The sequence below is a fragment of the Bactrocera latifrons genome, unplaced genomic scaffold (genome assembly GCF_001853355.1).
Source record: "Bactrocera latifrons isolate USDA-ARS-PBARC rearing strain unplaced genomic scaffold, ASM185335v1 scaffold_15, whole genome shotgun sequence".
Taxonomy (NCBI): domain Eukaryota; kingdom Metazoa; phylum Arthropoda; class Insecta; order Diptera; family Tephritidae; genus Bactrocera; species Bactrocera latifrons.
In genome coordinates, this window is record NW_017534963.1 from 1836274 (window position 1) to 1855993 (window position 19720).

A 19720-nucleotide genomic window follows, 5' to 3' on the forward strand; every position below is an offset into this window, starting at 1 on the left:
TTATTGGATGTTGCAAGTGACAAATGTGAAAAATGTAGATTTTTTTTTTGAAAAAAAAAAATTAAAAAAAAGTTTTAAAACAAAATTTAAAAAAAATTTAATTTTTTTAAAATACTGTGACTGTATTAAAAGTTATCGCAATACAAACTTCTGTTGTTTGATGGTAAACGTGAATTTTCTTTTTTTTTTAAATTTTGAAAAACTAAAATTTTAAAAAAGAAATTTTTTGAAAAAAAAATTTAAAAAAATTTGAAAAAAAAATTTTGAAAAAAATTTGAAAAAAAAAAATTACAACAAAATTATTTCAAAATAGTGTGACTGCATTCAAAATTATTACAATACACTTACGTTATTTCAACTTGTGCGCGTCCACAACAAGTGTGTTTCAAAAATGCCGCGCCGGCCACCTGTGCGTATGAGTGTTCTCCTCAAGTGAAGCCAGCGAAGTAAAGTGTCAGTGCCAAAAACAAAGCAGCCACTAATGCCTGAAAGTGTTAAACAAATTAGTGTATACAATTAATTGCTTTACTTTGCAAGAAAATTTTTTTGGAATTGAAAAATAAGAACAAAAACAACAGCGCATAGCCACAGTCAGTGCCAAGGTTGCCAAGCAGCCGCGCGGGCGTTTGCACCGACGGTCGTTGCTGTCGCTGTGCCACATAACAGCACACACACAAACAGCACAACGCAGGCGGCCACTGTCGCGCACTCAAATTGCTGCTAATTAATCACAGCTGCTGAATGGTTAGTGGCGCATAAAATGAATTAACAGATCAATTAAAATGCGTAAGTGACTTTCATTTACTCATTCCCAACTATAAATTCACATATTTGCCTACAAGTTCGTACCTAAGCATATATGCGCGATAAATATACACGCCAACCAAAGCGACCAAGCAAAAGCCAAATGCTTTTGAAGTTTAATTTGATTAATTACTTGAAGTTCACTTAATTACTTTTATTAATTTCGTGCAAATAAAGTGCGACAGCGCGCCATTTCGCAGCAGAAGAAATTTTAGAAATTTCAAAGTGACTTTTCGAAATGCAATGGGTTTGCAAAATAGCAAATTGACAGACAGTTAGTTTATTTCCATATTGCAAAGTGCGCTAAGTAGCTGGAAGACATGTGTATATATATATATGTGTGTGTGTGTGTATGTGTGTGTTTACATTTCTATTTCATACGGTCCGTGCCATGCACAAATGACGGACAGACGGACAGCTAATGAATTATAAGCAGTACGTGTACTCGCTACCTATACTTGTTCATACTACATGCGTATAATATATATACAAACATACATACATACATTTATACAAAAGTATATTCATTTGTATATACACACATACCCACATGTGAACATACAAATCATACAAACATAGGCGCATATTAACAAATTTACTCGCTGATGCATCCATTCGTACACACATATGTACATATGTACATGGTATGTAGTGCATTAGTTGCCCACAAATATATGTTTTGTTGTGTGTTGCTATAACAGCACAGGGAAATTATTCGCAAACAAAAAATTGTGTTCCATATTAATTGCAAAATGTGATTTACATTGAATGCAATCTCGTGCATTAAAAGTAAAATATATAATTTTACAACTAGTTGCGCGTGTGATCAATGCATGTGTGTGTGTATGTGTAAACTATCTTATAGCATTTTAAAAATATTTCAAAGCACGCGTGTATCAATATGGCATAGTTGTGGTTAGCGATTTAATGCACTTTATTTTTAATATCTAATGGTTGCCTCGAAAAAATTGCCATAAAATATATATGAAGTAAGAATATATGTATTTAGGTATAAATATTACTTAAAATTTTAGAGCATTCATTTAAACCATTTTGGCATTAAAATTTCATTAATGCATTAAGTATTGATAGGCCGTTTTAAAAACAAAAAGATATTTACCAGCAACTGCTAAGAGCTTCGCCTGTTAACTTATGAAAAGTGCTGTTACATTATTTTGCATTTTAGGGGATGATATATGATATTTTATTATTGGTGCGTGACTAAGTTTCCGCTGTTTGTCAATAGATAGCTCCAGCTGTTTTAGTGGTGATCGATGTTGATATACCCAAAACGCGATAAAGTTAACCTAGACATTTGAAAAATTAATTACGTGTCTACCAACAAAGTCAGTAATTATTTTTGTATGTGGCATGTGCACTTTTGGTTGCCGAATGTATCTGATTTATTTGACAAATAATCGTCATTTGCGGGAAATGTTGACTTGCCTCTTTCAGTCGAATAAATCGGCGACTGAAGCACATTGCGAACTCCAAAAAGTTTACGGAGGTGCTATCCTAAGTAACATCACATATTGTGCTTGGTTTTGTCGCTTCAAAGACAGCGATTTCAGGTGATGGAAGGCCAATTGGAGACGCTGCTCGATGAAGATCAGTGTCAAATGCAAAAAGAGCTGATTCCCAACCCTGAAGCAAGAAACCTAACGTTTTATACTTTTGCAACTTGCAAAAGTCAAGACCGATCTTAAAGTGTGAAACACCGATCAGAAGATCCGATCCCAAATTGACCAGCATATGCAGTATAAAGTCAACTGAAAGTTCAGAAATCTATACATTAGGTATATGGGATCTCAGGGAAATATTGACCCGTTTAAACCCATACAGACATACCGTTGTCAGGAAAGGATTATTCTTGAAATTCAACTATATATATCATATATTGACCGATATTTGAGCTCAAAAGTCAACTATACTTGTAGGCACTGGGGTCCAAATATTCGGTACCTAGGGACTTGAGCAGTTTTAGTTAGACTTGGACAATTTTTGATCATTAGGCGAAATACTCGAAAGGGATTATACATTCAAAGTTATATACCGTTATATTAATTGCTTCTTCATTTGTGTAATGAAAAGTGATATATTGGAAGTGTAATCCGATTTCGCCCATTTTCATACTACCACATAGGAATAAGAGATTAATATTATGTCCTAAATTTAGTCGAAATCGGTTAGTCGAGTCGCGAGATAGGTGATTTCACTACAAAAAGAGCAATGCCTCACCCGTGACTCAATTTTTACCCAAGCTCTCTCAAAGCTCTCTCATACCAACTCGAGTGTAAAATTCTATGTCTATTCCTCTTAACAGATCCATTATATAAGGAGTGGACGGAGTTATCTTGCGATTATATATATTTTTAAAGTGCCGGTAGGACTTCTAAAAGGGATTCATCGTGAGTGAATTTGGTTATTGTAACTTAAGCGGCTTGGGAAATATTTTTATTAAACAAAATAAAATCAGAGGTGTCCGTCAATGATCTCCTGTACCAAAATACAGTTCCATATCTTCAATTAGTGTTTTATTATGGTATTTTATACATTTTCAATAAATTTTTTTGGGCATGGCAGTGGTTCGATTACGCCCATCAACGAACTCGAACTTTTTTTTTTTTGTACCCATATACCAAGTTTTATCGAGATATCTCAATTTTTACTGAAGTTACAACTTGTACGGTAGAACGGATAGACAGATAGTCACTTGGACCTCAACGCATCTTGTCATCCTAAACATTTATATATATATAACCGTATATCTATAATCCAAGCTAGCTAACGATAGATTTGAGAATGGATTTAGACGTGGAAAATATTGCTTATTTACTTTGTTATATACTGAACTTACCAATGGGGTAGTTTCCAATTATTTTTAAAATAGAAAGATCCCTTTTTAAGGGATTAGGTCAGACTATAGCCTAGGAAAGGCATAACTTTGTCAATTTATTCTGTGAGTAAGTAAAAACGAATAGAGTTTATATTTTTCAGTCTACGCTAAATGTTTATTTGAACATATGAAATTTTTCTTGACATTTTGATACGAAACGGAGTGTACTGGTCTTTTTCAACTTTTTTTATTTTTTTCTAAATAGACTCTTAATGGAATTCCAGGAACTCCTGCTATCTAAAACAAAACCAAAAACTATACAAAATATTTCAGTAAAATACGTAAGTTTTTCGCTTTTTATCAATTTCTCGGAAAGTTGCGGGCTTATGTAATCTTTTTCAATTTTTGAAAAATTACAAAAATTGTATTTATAAAAATATACATATGTATAATAATAAGAGCACATCTAATTTTTTTTATTACATAATTTACTTTGAATCTTTAGAAAAAATGAATTTCAAGTGGATTTTAGTGATAGTCCTGAGTACGTTGTCGCCCGATTTGAAAAATACAGTTTTAAGAAGCTAACCGACCCGAAATTTGACACTACGGCAGATTTGAAGGAATTTTTTTTTACTATTTTATCAATTGAATAATGTTTTACTCGTAGAACCTTAAAATGTATTTTAAGAAAAAAAGTTTCAGATTTTCGGAAAATCCGAGATTAGCCTAATCGGTTAAATGCGAAAAAATAAAAATAAAACAATTTAATTTGCAACAAAGTATATTTGTCAATTGTTTACACCTCGTAACTATGTGACTAATCACATGTTATATGAAAGAAAAAAGTAAAGCATTTGCGTACACTGAAGTATATTTTCAAAACATCAATACCTCGTTGTCGTAGGTGGAATAGTGCATGGGTAAATATTATTTCTTCCTAAACAAATACAAAAATGTGGAAACTATAACATTCGTTAACACATCATTCTGGATTTGTGACCAATTTATGTGCTACATACATATGTATGTATTCAAGAATGTGTGTATATAATCGGTTGCACGTGTATGCCCATCCTCTTTATTAGCCAACATGAATTAGCGCCACCACTTCACCTGACCGCTTTCGCACAGCCAACTTTTTGCAACTTTTGCGCCTTTTTAAGCTTTTGCTTTTGTTATTTCCTTTAAAGTGTATGGGTGTGTCGTGCCTGTGCTTGTGCATTGCAGCGTTTCCCTCGCAAATGAATTATGTCTTCCTCTTCCTTTCTATATACACGAGTATAGACATAAAACCATTTCGTTATTTTCCTCTCGTCTCGTTTGTTGTTTTCATTAATGCGCATTCTGCTTTTGGCTTCGTCCGTTGCTGTCTTGCATTTTGTTGTTGGTTTATACTTTTTTCGGCTTTATTTATTTTGAATCTTATGTTTATACAATTGTTTAGTGTTTTCGTTTTCTGCGATATGCTCGCGTTTATTAACTATTAGACATTTTTTTTTTTTTTCAAATTTTTGTCCATATTGTTTTTGTATTTGTACTGCTTTTGTTGCTGCCCAGAATTCATGCGGTTTCATACAACTCATGAGCTGCTTATATTTAGTCGTAACTAATGGAGCATTACACTAGTAAGTCATATAAAATTTATTGAATGCAATTAATCCCTTTCCATGCCACACGCTCCACGTGTATCTCTAAGCGAGTTTATTTAAGTTGTTGCTCTTATTGTTGTTGGTGTGGAGGTGTTTTTATTGCGTCTTGTTATCGCTAACCCTTGGCGTACATTTTATTGTGCGTTGGAAACAAAAGTTCACTAATAAATTGTTTCATGTCATTATTTTTTTTTTTTTTGTTTTTTTATGCGTTGCTCGATTTCTACACGCAGCTTACTCCATCCATATGGACGCATATCAGCTGCTATTGTTCGTGAGAGTGGTGTTTGCTTTGTTTTTGCTTTTTCAAGTATTGTAGAATCAATTAGTCATTATATAAAAATATGCCTGTTGTAATTTGCAAGGATTGTATTTATTTTATCAACGGGAAAATTAACAATTGAAGTGAAAAGAAAAGACGAAGTAACTTCTTACAAAGAGAAAGGTGTAAACATTCATTAGAAGAATTTTACTAGTATTATTTTTAAGTTGTATAGTATTTTTGTTCCAAATTTTCTTGATATTTTATTTAATAAAATCTTTCTTTCTAAAAATATGTATAGGGTAGATATGCCATTCGAATTTTAGTTTTCGCCATTTTCGTATTATTTATACTAAAGCTTGAACCATTTCGAGATTCAATAAACATCAACAACTTAAAATGTATTAGGAAATGTTTATTATCACTCGAAAGAACATTCTTTGAAATTTATTTTTTGAAGATTATGGTAACTGAATTAAAACGGGATTGTCCGCATAGACTTTAAACTTTAAAAATTCTCACAGAAAAAAGTCTATCACTCGATCTTAGTGGCCAATCGTATGGCCCAAAACTTGAAACTATCTGATCACCGAAGTGTTATCTCAATAAATCCATTGATAGATGCGATGTATGGGAAGTGGCATGTTGAAAATAAATGACATCGAAGCAAGAGCTACAATTTCAACTTGTGACTATCAAAATGTTTCAATCTCAGTCTTCAAAGTATCTTGAGGATACCGCTACGCCTTCTTCCTTACATGTTTGGCACTTTCCGTGCGACATATTAGTAATCTGACCGGTCGGATAGCAAAGTAGCTTGATGCAAGCAGCCCTTAACTGGTTTTGGGTGCACTATCAGAGAGTTCAAGTCCAATATTGCAGCTCTTCAATGAGAGTAAATGCAAACTTCTAAAAAGCTGCACTACGGAACTCTGCTTAAAAGATACTAGATATTCGAGATTTAATGGATGCCGATAGAAGAACTTCTTCCACATTTCGCTCAAGCTAAGATCCAAAATTTTGAGACAAAATTTTTATATAATAGATCTTAAAATATGTCCAACCACTAACCCGAGCTAAGTTATATTCGATCTGAAGTAGTTCCAGTTGTTAAAGATGCAATTGAAGTAGTTAAAGATTTCACAACGTATCTGCTTAATACAGCTCAAGTCTAAATGCAGTCTTCGTAACAATGCACCTGGCAGCAGTGTCCACAGGTTCTACGCTTAGATTTGCATTGGTCGCCATTATTAGTGTTGTCATGTATTCCTATGATTGTCCTGTGAGTGTCGCTCTTTGAACACTTTCCAGCTCTTTGAACCATAAAATCAAAGGGTTTGTATCAGCTATAAGCCAACTATACTAAAATCTGACTGTTACAATAAATATATCTGCCAATCCAAGCTCATTGGCTCATTTCGCAAAAGGGTCGGTGCTCCGCTGTCCATTTGCAGTTGGCTTAGATTTGTGATAATGTGAAGGTTTTCTTAAGAACTTAAAGTTATGGCACCACTAAAAACCAGTAATTCAACTCTATAAGTGTGGTATACGTCGAGAAGTTCTGCCACAAAACGAACCCTAACTTAACACAGATGAATCAAGCTGATCAAAAGACGGTAAAATTCTGAGTTTTTAAAATAAGTATAAAACCAAAGTACAAAATTCTTAACTGATATAAGCAGGCTACTTACTATCTAGATTGTAGTCTCAAAATCTACGAACACGTTCACGTCTCGATCTTATAATCTCTCTTTCAACTTTCTTCCATAGACTTTCATAGGTTAATCAAATAAAACCTTATCAAGGTTATTTTACACTCCATCAAAGCAATTAATTGCGCGCTTATAAATGCATATCGCTCCATTAAAATCATGACAAGCAGCAAAACTTTTCAACAACCCATTTATGCCTGGTCACCCATATGAATTAAGATGATATGAGAGGACTGTCTGCTCGCACACGCTTGCTCATGCATCAAACAGGAAGACGTTAAATGCTTTCCTCCATACATATATATTTTCATAGGTTCACGCGTTATAAGTCATATTGTAAAGCATCGGTAATATATCATAAATGTGACAGTGTTAAAAAATTAAGGCAATTTTCAAAAGAATTTTTTCCATGCAACCACTTAACTAAGAAACTAAGCCATATGCATTTGCGTGCAAGTTTGTATGAGCGTATGTATGTATATGTTTCGTAAATGCTCTCTCTCTTAGTGTTGCTGCTGTATTTTTGGATTTAAGAAATTGAAGAGAAAGTAGCTACGGCACGAGAAAGTGCATTAGGGTGTGAAAAGCTTTATTGTTGAAATTAGAAGTTCAAGCAGTCTATTTTATATTTTTCATGAAGAAATTATTCTTTAGGTCCAAAAAATATATTAATAGCTTCAATTGATTTAAAGTGTCATTGCCCGTATTTCAGGAACAGAAAGGGCAAAAATTAAATATTTTAATAGAATTTTTAATTGTTACAAATATACATTATTAACAAAGAAGTTTCGAAATTTTAGAAAACAACATTTTAAACTCGGTAATTGCGACTACATTTCCGGTTATCTCGGAAAAACGATGCGCCCGCGTTGGCAGAATAACTCCTTACAAGATCATCTAAAGTAAAAAATTACCTGTTATAGTTGTGAACTTAGAACTGAAAATTGGATTTTTGTCAGCAGTCGACTGATTGTGCCATTGTGGTCACTCCTCAATTATCGATCACCCTGGTAATCCCGGTCTAAGCAATGTTGATCAATCCAAACCTTGGCTTCAACAGTATTTTTCCCTTTCAAAAAACCAGATTTATCAACACACGAAACTCCTTTTTATCCATTTTTTTACAATAACAAACATTGCTGCTCTCAAAGTGATATAAATCACAAACTAGTGATCCGACAGCTCGAATTTATGTACGCGCCTTTTGAAGGTTTAGACGAACTGAAAATCATATAAATTTAACTTTAGTAACGCCATCATGTAACAGGCCGGAGACTTTTCAATTGACCTGTTATCACTTTATCAAATCTCTACATTTCCTACTTCATAGTAGACTTAATATAACTTATTCTGGGTATAATAATTCTTGATTGAAAAAGAAGAAGAATAGTAGGCTTGAAGAGTTTAAGGTAAGAGTATTAAATAATATATCTGAAAATTTATGTTTTCTACTCAACTATTTCCGTTGAGTATTGACTTTTTCACTTTAAAATAGTTTTAAGGAAAAACATTAAAAATGTGCAAATGATTTATAAAAAAACGTGAACACCCCTAATGTGTAAATGAATTAAAGTGTATAAGTGTGTGAATACTATGCTTTCGCATGTCTTTTTTGCAACGCTAAAAGGGTAAAGAGGCAAATTGAATAGCGTTTGATGCGCTTAAGCGTCACCTTCCCGCACTCGTGCATGTAAAGTGAACAGTTGCAATATGTTGCAGTGATGCAACTCAATTTCAAGTTACTTGAGAAATGCACACACATTTATACTCATGTATGCAGCAACAGCAGTCGACTGATTGTGCCATTGTGGTTAAATTAATTAAATTAAAAGTTTCCTGTTAAGCTACAACTCAAACTCAAACTTGCAGCGTGCCCGTGGCACGGTAATCGCTGTGAAACGCGTGACTTGCACTTGCGACGCTTGCCATCAACGGCTTATCTTTCGCACATAAAAATGTCTATATATCTGCGTCTAAATATGAGTGTGTACATACATACACACACATCATACGATTATAAGTATTTAACTACATGTGTGTGTAAATATGTTAGTGTGACCTCCGCTGTTTGAGTAAATTCTTCAGTGCACACAAACTTAATATTTGCCATGTGGCAATTTCCCACTACCTACACACACACACAAAAGAGATTAATGAAAATAAAAATTAGTAGGGAAGAAGTCACATTCGCTAATATCCCGCACTCATTCACTCAAAATCTCGGCGTTTTCGTTGCGTTGCATTTATTTAATATTTTCTTTAAATGCTCGTTGCATTGTGTGCATTTATTTTTCATATTTGTACATTGCTTATCAGTGTATTGCATCGGGCAACCTTGCAACCTTTTCAAAATGTGCAAGTTCAAATTGTGCTTTTGAATTTGAACTTTGCTTTGCATGGTTAACGCACACACCTTTTTTACACAACAACACTGCTGTGAAAGCGCAAACTAGTCAGAAAAAATACTAGTTTACAAATTGAATTTTATGATTCAAGTAGGACTGGTCCAAAAAGCATCAGTCTTACACGAATTTTTGGAAATCTCTTTTAATATTCTTACTGAGCATATCTATCCGCGAGCAAAAAATAATAAGACTTTGTTCATAATTTTAAAATTCTTTATTTATTCTGTGGCCCTTTGGCCACAATACACTTATGCCAACGTTTTTTACCTATAGTTGAAACAGTTGTTAAAGTCAGTTTCCGGAATAGCCTTCAATGGGCGTAGCGATTCACGTTTAATGTCTTCAGTCGACTTAAAATGGTTTGCCCGGAGCGGTCGTTTGATTTTGCTGAATAGGCAGAAGTCACACGGAACCAATTCAGGCGAATGCAGTGTTTGCGTCACGATATATCGTGATTTAATAGAACGTTCATTGTATTTGTTATTTATGAATTGTTTTTGCTTTCCTATAAAGATAATAAAAACGTTTGGATCAGCGCCACCTATCAGGTATAAGAACATAATTTCTATTGCTGGTATCGTACAATTGAGCAAATAATGGGAATACTCGAACGTGAATGGAGAGGAGAGTTAAATATAAATTTATATTCTCTGATGTTACTTCAGCTATTACAATTTTCTATGAAAATTATATTTTATTTTTAAAATTTTATGCTATTATCTCAAAAAATTATTTTAAATGCAAGTTGAGTTACTGTGTGAGAAGTACAAATTTACTCTTCTTGTGTCTGATATAATATGTTGTAAGTGTGAGAAAGTAATCTACTACCCCTCTATAGAACTTTGCCACGCCTATATACCTTTCCTGCACCACACACATAAATATATGCCCACATACATCAAAAACGCTACAAGCATTTTACTACTTCCCCACATTTTTCATCTATCTGTCTATCTGTTCATGTTCTTTTTGTCGTTTTGACATTTTTATTCATGAAAAAGTTTTTATTAATTGCCATTTGAAACTTTTGCGACAATTTTCTGCACACTTTTACTCTCCACAATTTCTTTGCAACTGCATACAAGCAGCAATAAAATGCATACCCATCTACCATACAGTTATACCCCAGTGTCTTCACTTGCTCGTAGATTATTTATATTGCTTTATTTGCTTCCTTTTTACTGCCGCTCGATGGCGCTCGATGGGAGTGGCTGCTATCACTCGGCGCTGTCAGATTCTGCCTTTGATATGAAATTGATTGCATTGCAACACTTTATACAATTAACAATAATAATAATGCCAATAAAGTGTGTGCAATGAAAATACCTGTGTATTGACATGAATAACATTTTGGAAAAATATTTCAATTAAGTTAATAATAGTCAATTTATAGCCAAGAATATATAAAAAAAAAAAAAATATCACGAAAGTCAAAAATGGTTAGTAGAGCCCCCAGAGCAATAAAATCGTTTTCTGTACAAACTTTCATACAAGTTCGTCTGAAACTTGATCTCTACCAAATAAATATTAATAAGTCTGTGTTTGGTAGCTGTTCGTCAAAAATTATAATTGTGTCTCTCGATATTTGTACTTATATAAATATAAACAGACTCATGGCGAATTGCCCGAAATAGATTTTTCAGCTTCGAAAACCGAAACAAGTTTTAGGGAACCAAACCTAACGAATACGGTGACTGAGCAATGACTCTCTAGTCATGTTTCTTTGATAAATTAGTAAAAATCATGTTAGAATCTGAGTCTCTCATTCAAGTACATTGATATAAGTCACGTTTCATTCCGAAATCATTAACCAATATGTTGTAGAGATCATCTTCTTTTCCTCTCATGCCAACGTGACGATTTTTAAGTACTCTTGCTTTAACTATTTCAATGTTATTGTCATTAACAGAGATGAATAGACAATGGTATTGTACTACGAGACATATTTTCGATGATATTACGACTTTCACTGAACCCTGTGTGCCACTCAATTACCTGTGTTCATGAAAACATAACGTCCTGCAGCTGTACACTCTTATAAAATGTAGTACCTTCTCTATTTAGTTCTGCAATTCTAATTATTTTCTTCATGAGTAGATTGAAGAGGTCGCATGAAAGGGAGTCGCCTTGTCAGAAACCTCGTTCGGTATTAAACGGCTTGGAGAGGACCTACCCGATCCAGATGGATCTTTTGGTATTGCTCAAATCAGTTTGATGACAGTTGACTTTAGCCTTTCACAAAATACGCTAGATAGAACCTTATACGCGATGTTGAGGAGACTTATCCCACGGTAGTTGGAGAAGATTGTGGGCTCTCCCTTTTTTGAATTGGTAAGAGCATACCGACGGTTAATTGCTATTCGAACGTCTTCATGGTCGGACAATGGAACATCCAGGCTCCATCGATATCGATTGGGGAATGTGGAATCGGGTTCACCATTTCCTGGTGTTATGCTTTCATTGCCATTCAGTAGGCTGGAGAAGTGTTTCTCCATAATTTTAGTCTGCCCTGTGCATCAGTCATTAGATCACCTCTGGCGGCTCTACAAGAGTATGCTCCAGTCTTGAAACCTTCTGTTAATCACCGCATCTTTTCCTATTGGCTAGAAAAAAATCATCAGACCTATCTAGAAAAAAACGTTTTATCGCTTCGGCTTGCGCGCATAAGTAAAATAGGCCAGTATAAGTCAAATTTGATCTTGAGGTATTCCCTCGTATATTCCGGTTTTACCTGTTGACTTCATAAGTATTTATCTGTTATTATGAGGGAAATTCTAATCATTTCTTTTAGAACAGATATTTGGATATTTTTTCCAGGTTAAGGTCAGACATATGAACTTTTTTATTCATATTTTTTTGCTAGATTTTCTTGACTTTATAATGCATACATATTTCGGTGTTCTAGGGATAAATCTTAGTATAGTTTGGTGACCATGTTTTGCCTAACATGTTTTCTTTCATATTACAAATAAACGAAGTCTTCTTAACACCCTTACCAAATATATCTCCTAAATACAAATATATTTTGAATGGCAGTAAATAAGAAGAACATCTCTGCATATCTTCCCCAACGCTCTTCTGCCTTCATATGAGACTTCAAAGTAAATATTTCGAATAATAAACGAGATAACTCGAAAAAACCTGGTTGTTTTAATACCTAGTAACAAAACATACCCATTTGTAATAAACCCTTTGGCTTCGCTCTTTAAATAATTTTGTACTTTATTTGCTATCCGACACCCTCTTTGCCACCCACACGTAAGGGTTAAGCCAAAATCACGCGTTTCCTCGGTTACTAGTGACAACAGACAGTCGGCTGGTGACCCAAAACGTAGCATCATCACTCTTGTGAATAGAAAATTCCAGATTCGAAACGCATTGATTACGAATTGCTATGCCCAATTCATATGCTGTTGTGTCCCTGACGGGCCTAATACAAATTTACCATTGTGGTTCTCGCACACAAACTGACAAGCTGATTGTTCACATTTTCTGTTTATCGGACTGAGCTATGCGCAAACCCCAACTACATGCCACTACAAATGATAACGTGGTGAAGTGATGGGCAAAAATCACAACATCAACAACAATGACAACAATAAGCGTCAACACACTTGTATTTGCGTGGAATTCGTGCATATGCAAATAATTTCCGTCAACAAAGCCTTTAAAATTAAAATCAAACATTGCAAGCGGGAGAAGGTGATAAATGCTTACACATGTATGTATGTACCCTGCATGTGAGAAGTATATCTACGAAATGTACATATGTTTTGTATTTACTCGCTATATACACAAATATTCTATACGAACGTGCAAAATGAATGCATGACAAAATTTAAGAGAATTTTGACTTCAAAAATGGTCAAAAATTTTAAAGCAGAATTATTAAAAAAATTCAATACATTTTTAGTATTTTTTGTTAAAAATAATAAATAAAAAAAAATTTTTTTTGAAGCATTCATAATTACAATATAGTATATAAGCATCAAAAATTTACTTTTTGGATCTAAAAAAAAGTTCAGTGAATTCTATTTCTGGATGAACCCCAAAACCTGATTAAAAAAACATCAATTATTTATTTATTAATATTTTCTATTGAAAATATTTTTATTGCTTGAAAAATATCTCTTACAACAAAGGTCATACGCCCATCCGAACTTACCATTTCTGAAAATCAAATTGCGGATTAAATGATTTATTTATATTATTTTCTGTGTTTTGACGTTTTTTAAAATTATTAAAAAATCACAAAAAAAGCTTCGTCATCTCAAAGCCCTCAAAATGACAGATAAGCACGCATGACTGTATTTACTTACTCACTTGTGCCGAAAACCACTTATTTGTAAACAACTAAACATTTACATCTGTATTTATTCATTTATATACTTTTTATGGTTATTCTGTTTATACGTATGTATTGGTGTTGTATTACATATTTTGGCGTTTAGTAGAAACCTTTTGTGTACATTTCCAATTTGCGTCCAATGAACTGTTCACTGATATACTCCCATGTTAGCTATTATTGTTTTCTCCTCCCTGCTTTTATATCTGTTGATTTGTTCACCGACTAATTTACTGCTAAATGAAGGTAAATTTCATGGCTACTAGCAGTTGAAGCGAATTCGTTAATTCACACTTCTGCAAAATGGTGTCAGGTTTTATTAACATTTTACTTTTTCTGTTTTTAAATTGAGGTTAGGTTTCAAGCAACATTTTTTGTTTGTTCCTGACGAGTGTAGTACACTTTTTCACCTAAAGGTTGTTTATTTCACCAAAAACCGAAATAAATAAATTTCATTTAATTAAATTTCGATTTTCAAAAAATTTTATTACATTTCTGTAGTACAATGTCAATTTGCTTTGTAAGAGTCTCAGTCGACATTTAATCTTTAGGTCATTGTATTTTCGTTAGAGTGTTGAATGAAGTTGCACTGAGAAAAGAAAAATTCTCACGCTGCATATATTCTTCTCAATAAAAAAGTAAATTTCTCTTCAAATATGTTTACGTTTCTTGGACTATATTCTTCAAACGTTCCAATAACGCTACATATACGTATTGAATGGCATTCGCTTTCCATTATAGTCACTGATAATTATTCCTTGTAATCCCAAAATACAGACGCAATAACTTTACCAGCAACAAAAGCAGTTCACTCGGTTTACTGTCGCTGATTTGTCGAAGTGAATGCCATGCTTTATTTATTATACCTTGTCCACCCAGAAATTCAGGTTCATAAGGATTGATAGAAAATTGAGGTTTTGCACTGCGACCTATTGCCCCATATTACATATGACCACAAAGCTCCAGCACTCTGTACAATTCCAGGAGTTACTGGGCGCGACTCAGGTGATGTAATCCCTGTGGACGCAGACCTAGGGAATTGGGTCTGCTTCCATAAATTGCTTGGCATTTTAAATAAAGTGTTTTGGAGTCGGAAGTAATACCACTGAAAACAAATGTCATTCACTTCTAAAGGAAACTTGAAAGAATAACTTTAAAATAAACTACTTTTTGCGTAATAATTAATAAAGCATCTAATGAAAAACTTGCAAAAACTAAACTTTTAAAGACATAAATGAAAGACCAAACCAATTCACTATCGTTTACAAGTCACTCAACCAGCAAACTAATTGCTTACAAATCATCGAATTTAGCAACTTCTCTGCGCTTTAATCATTCTCACTTAGCTAAGCAAGAAATAAATATATAAGTATGTGCGAATATTATCACATACCCAGCCCATTAGCTTCATTAAGCCATACACCAAACGGCTTCAAGCTGACACATTTATCGCTGAGCTCAAGACAAAAGAATGACAAAATACCCATTGCATTCAATGCCGTCAGAGATAATCGCATATTTTATATACTATACACATATACATATACGCATATCGAATTTCAGAAACTTATTGTATGTATATATAATATATATAGTATATGTATATATATATAAATGGAAATAAAATGCTTTACATGAGTTCATTGATTTGCCCTTCTGTTTTGCGGTAAATATGCACACAAAATGCACTCAGTTAGACTTCATTTGCTTATAAAGAGAAGTGAAGTGAGTAAAAATAGCTTTGTTTTGGTGAATTTTTATTCAAAAGTAATCAAATTTTATCTTCATTTTTGATGAAATTCATTGATGAAATTTTTCTTAGTTGAAAAATTTTACTGCTTTGTTCTTTTTTTTTATTCTGAACTGGATACATTCGTTTGCTCATCTGTATATGCGCGAATTAATCCGTCAGTTTATGAGTTACCGTTCTAAAAATTTCTATACATCTTTTTGCTCTCAAGAAGTTGCTCATTTGTCGGAATCGTCAATATCTAAATAACTATATCATATAGCTGTCATACAAACTGAACCATAAGAAATAATCTCTACCATGTATTATTTGACGAGATATCTTTACGAAATTTGGCACAAGTTATTGCACAAGGCAATTATACGATTTCTGAAGGTGTTGATCAGATCAAATTACTATAGCATATAGCTGTCATAAAAGCTGATCAATCCAAATCAAGTGCTTGTGTGGGAAATTTTTTTATTTGACAAGCTATCTTCACGAAATTTATCATAGATAACTGGATAAGATATGGCTACAACTGCGCACATAATGAATATTATAACGTCAGTGCTTCCGAAATTTTTCTAAATTCCAAATTTCAAGAATTTCAAAATTTTTACAAGCTTTTTCTGCAACTATTTTGTCCCTCTTTCTTTATTATTTTGCTATTTTCAACAAAGAAAATTATTTTTATTTAACAAACAACTGTACTGTACTGTACCCCTACTAAAACTAAAAGTTCAACGCTTCGTTCATTACTTAAACATGCCAACTAGCTGTTAAGAACACACGCGCCATATATTGCGAAAACAGTTTTCACACTCTGTTGGAGAAATTGAATGATGAGTGATACGCATTTATAAGGATTTTGACAGCTGAAGTCAATTAATTAATTGGWTATCAAAGGAAGTGAAAAACTTTGAAAAATTATTTTCAAAAAAGTTTTTTAAAGTTATTTTCAAACAAAATTTTAAAAGTCATTTTCAAAAAATTTTGAAAAAATTGTTTTCAAAAAACTTAATTCAAGTATTGATGGGTTGTTTTTTAAATTTTCACTTTTACTTTTTTGTTGTTCTTAAATTTATTTTGTTTTGGCCCTCGTTTTGTTTCATATAATTTTCTTCTAATTACTTTGTTTTGTTTTTTTTATGTTTTTTATCCTCTCTGTTTGTTGATGATGTCAATGTCGTGCTTAAGTGCAATATTTAAAAGTTCGCATTACTCATACGCCATGACTGCGTAAGGTTAATGTCAATGCTAAGCGTAACAGCGTAAATATGCACAAGCACGCATGCAAATAAGTAAACATAACGCGCGCACAGCTGTCAGCGTGTGTACAAGGATCACTTTTGGGCACACAATGTTGACAGATGTGCGCGACGTAGCATGTGCTTACAGGTGTCCTGTGGGATTTGCGTATACGAGCAACTGAAAAACGCTAGTAAAAAAAACGCAAAACTCGACATAAATATATACTTTGGATAGCTCGATGAAAATTTCGTCATCAAAAGAGCAAATATTTGTGCTTTGCGTATTTTATTAAGCCGTTTCAATGGCTTTTCCGAAAAGTTTCACGCAATCCAACAGACTTCATTTGTATTTGTATGAGTTACAGCGAAATAACACTTATTACACTAACACTTATTACAATACATACATACTATTGAAATACATGTATCTATTTATAACTAATTCCCTTTTGGTCTAGTCTACTTGTTGATTTTTCTTGTTAAAATTGAGATTTTTCCCAATTTACTTGTCTCAATGAGCGGAGATAGCTTTATCTGCAATATATATATGAAATTACTTTACCCAAATGTATACATGTTATTGTAACATGAAACATTTTCATTATAAAAATTTAGGTCAATTTTATGGGTTTTACATCGCTTCGTGGTATAAGAGGTTTTCACGGAACTCTTATGAAGCATGCAATGAAGGATTCTATTTTTATTCAAAACCCGCTAGTTTTCAGCAGAAAAGTGGTAGGTAAATTCTTAATGACGAGTTTTTAGAAAATTGTTTCTACGGAAATATTATGTACTTAAGTCTTATTTAAATTAGCCCATGCTCGAGAAAACTGCAAAGAAACTTACCGTATTTCATGAACTTATTCTTGGTGCTATTAATACAATAAATAATTTTTAAGTTTTTCATTGTGGCTAAGTAATTATTGTAATGACAGAAAACATTCCTGATTTATTTGGAGGAACTCTTTCAACGCGGCACCTAGTCGGATCAAAAGACCTGTCGATGCCGCTTACGTTGCCCTGACCGTCTTAGGAACAAATCATATCTTAATACATCTAATCGAAGGTGGCTCTCAGGCTTTGAAACAACACTAGCATGTCGCTTAATTTTCCATACACTTGTTATAAGCCACGGTTGGGATAGGCTTCAGTGCCTCAATCTATACTATATCTGCTTCATACCCAAAACATTAACCAAAATGTGTTGAGACGATCTGTAAGAGATGATCTGCTATCATCTGCTATCACTTTAATGCCAACAAATCGAGTTGCAAGCACTGTTTCTTTATCTTTTTTGAAAGTATCGTAATAAATATAGGTGGATGGGTGACTCGAATGACGAGAAAGATCGATTCTACAATCCTTTTTCTTAACGTTTTATAAACTTTTACTGGCTTTTCAATAGATTTGGGCCAGAAATTATCGTTGGAGTTTAAATTATTACAAGAAGAGAGACTTACCTTAACATATTAACATATTTTTCAAATTTGGAAATACCTTAGGTAAAGTATTTACCTCTGGAGTGTCAACTGTATAAAGGTTAAGCAGATTATCCAATATAAGCAATTTAAACTGTTAATATTTTTCAACTAATTTGGCTATTTAGGTATCTTATTTGATAAATTAAGTTTATTTTATTTTTTTTTTTTAATTATCACAGTAATAAAATGCGTCGTAGTAACTAAACTAATTGGCAAATATTCACCATTATATTCGCACATACTCATAATCACCGCTTCAAGTTGTATTGCTAAGTAACAGGCTAATAAAGTCTTAAAGTTAAAACAAAATGGCTTCCCTTTTAATATTTCACAAACTCACACAACACAATAAGAAGCCGTTAAATCATAGATTGCTCGTATATTATTGTAGCTTATATTTATAAATATGAATACGGCTGTAAATATATGTAGTAACCAATGTATTCGAAGTAGCCTTCAAATTGGTACTCTTTCAATAAATTGCGACTAAATAATAATGAGTATGATTAAATAAATACGCATTTCACCACACCAATTAGCTTTATAAGTATACTTACAGATATATTTTGTAAGTACTTATGTGTATAAATACTTTGTCACTCGAGAGTCGTAAAGTAATGTCACGTAATACAAGTGTGTAATTGTTTTTCATATTCGAAATAACAACGAATAGTCGACGCAAAATGAAGAAAAAATATAAACGGGCAATTCTCCCAGACAACCTGCATTCGTGTTGTTGTCTCAATAATCGCTCTACTCACAACAATTCGTGAATATTTTTCGTGTTACAGTTTCAATAGATGCTTATCAGTACATATCTCGATGGATTACACTAATTTTACGTTAATCATACAGAGTGGGCGCACTTATATGTTGATATGCATTTTCGAAACGTCAATACTGCCTAATTCTAATCATAATAATACGAAGATAAAGGGAGATACAGAGTATCGCCCCTGAAATCCAGTGATACAATTTTTCTCCACATTGCTCAAAACATCATAATGAATAGTAATTGATATCGTTTGATATCCTTTGGGGTTGCTCAGTCGTTCGGGATTTGCATTCATAGCACAAAAGCTCATAAAAAGATTTATATATATAATTTAGCTTGATTTAGACAGAACATTTTGAAAACCGCCAACATGCTAGTTGTTCGATATCGATAGTTCCGGCATGGGGAGAGGTACGTGTGCCAAATTTCAGATCGATATCTCGAAAACTGAGGAACTAGTGCACAA

General features: G+C 33.2%; 1 long non-coding RNA gene across 1 annotated transcript in view; it reads left to right on the top strand.

Moving 5' to 3' along the window:
• Positions 1-311: 311 nt before the first annotated feature.
• Positions 312-19720, top strand: part of LOC108965862 — a 52314-nt gene continuing 32905 nt past the window's right edge. The window contains exon 1 of the long non-coding RNA XR_001993143.1: positions 312-786. This is a non-coding gene — a long non-coding RNA (uncharacterized LOC108965862). The remainder of the gene's footprint in view (positions 787-19720) is intronic.